Below are 1,431 nucleotides of genomic sequence, written 5' to 3' on the forward strand. Positions count from 1 at the left end.
CCAGCTGTTCTGTGGGAGAAAGATAAGGCTTTCTGTTCCCATAAAGGTTTATAGCCTGGGAAGCCCTTTACAGGGTCGCTATGAGTCAGAACCGACTCAAGGCACATAACAACAACAACAACAACAACAACAAATTGGCAAAGAGGAAGTAAAACTCTCTAAACTTGCAGATGATATGATCCTATATATAGAAAGCCCCAAAGACTCAGTAAAAAGCTACTTGACCTCATTGCAAGAGTCAAAAAAGTGGCAGCATATAAGCTCAACATACAAAAATTAGTTGGATTCCTCTATACCAATAGTGACAGCTCTGAAAAGAACATTAGGAAAGCAATACCATTTACAATAGCCACCCAAAAGATCAAATAGCTTGGAATATATGCAACCAGAGAAGTAAAGGACCTATACAAAGAAAACTACAAAACATTATTACCAAGAAACCAAAAGACACCTACAAAAATGGAAGAATATACAGAGGTACTAGATAGGAAGACTTAACATTGTGAAAATGTCAATACCAATTTACACATATAATGCAATCCTAATCCAAATTCCAATGACATTCTTCAAAGAGATGGAAAAAACTATTACAAAGTTTATATGGAAAGGAAAGAGACCCAGGATAAGTAAAGCACTGCTTAAGAAGAAGAATAAGGTTGGAAAATACTCACTCTGTGATTTCAAAATTTATTACACAACTGCAGTGGTCAAAACATCTTGGCACTGGGAAAATGAAAGATACATTCATCAATAGAACAGAATCAAGAATCCAGAAATTAACCCATCCACACACAGCCAACTGATATTCAACAAAGTGCCTAAATATATTGCATGGGGATGTGATAGTCTCTTTAACAGATGGTGCTGGCAGAACAGGAAAGCGATATGCAAAAGATTGAAACAAGACCTTTACCTCATGTCGTATACAAAAACCAATCAGCATGGATTAAAGACCTAAATGTGAATCCCAGAATTATGAAGACAATCAATGAAAAAAATGGGAACAAATATGAGAGTATTCATTCAGGGAATACACAGACTACCAAGCATTTTGAAAACTACACAAACAAAAGTAGACAAAATAGATGATTGGGAAATACTAAAAATTAAAACCTTACGTGCATCAAAAGACTTCACCACAAGAGTAAAAAGGGAGCCCACAGAATGGGGAAAAAAATCTTTTGTAATGACACATCAGACAAGGGACTCATTTCTAAAATATTTAGGAAAGTACAACATCTCTACAAGAAAAAGATAAATAACCCAATTAAAAAAATGGGCACAGGACATGAACAGACACTTCACCAAGGAGGAGATCCAGGCAGTCAACAAACATATAAAGAAATGTTCACGATCATTAGCCATTAGAGAGATGCAAATCAAAACAACAATGAGATATCATCTCACACAAGCAATAACAGCAAAGATTAA

Source organism: Chrysochloris asiatica, unplaced genomic scaffold (genome assembly GCF_000296735.1).
Source record: "Chrysochloris asiatica unplaced genomic scaffold, ChrAsi1.0 scaffold00129, whole genome shotgun sequence".
In the NCBI taxonomy this organism is placed as follows: Eukaryota; Metazoa; Chordata; class Mammalia; order Afrosoricida; family Chrysochloridae; genus Chrysochloris; species Chrysochloris asiatica.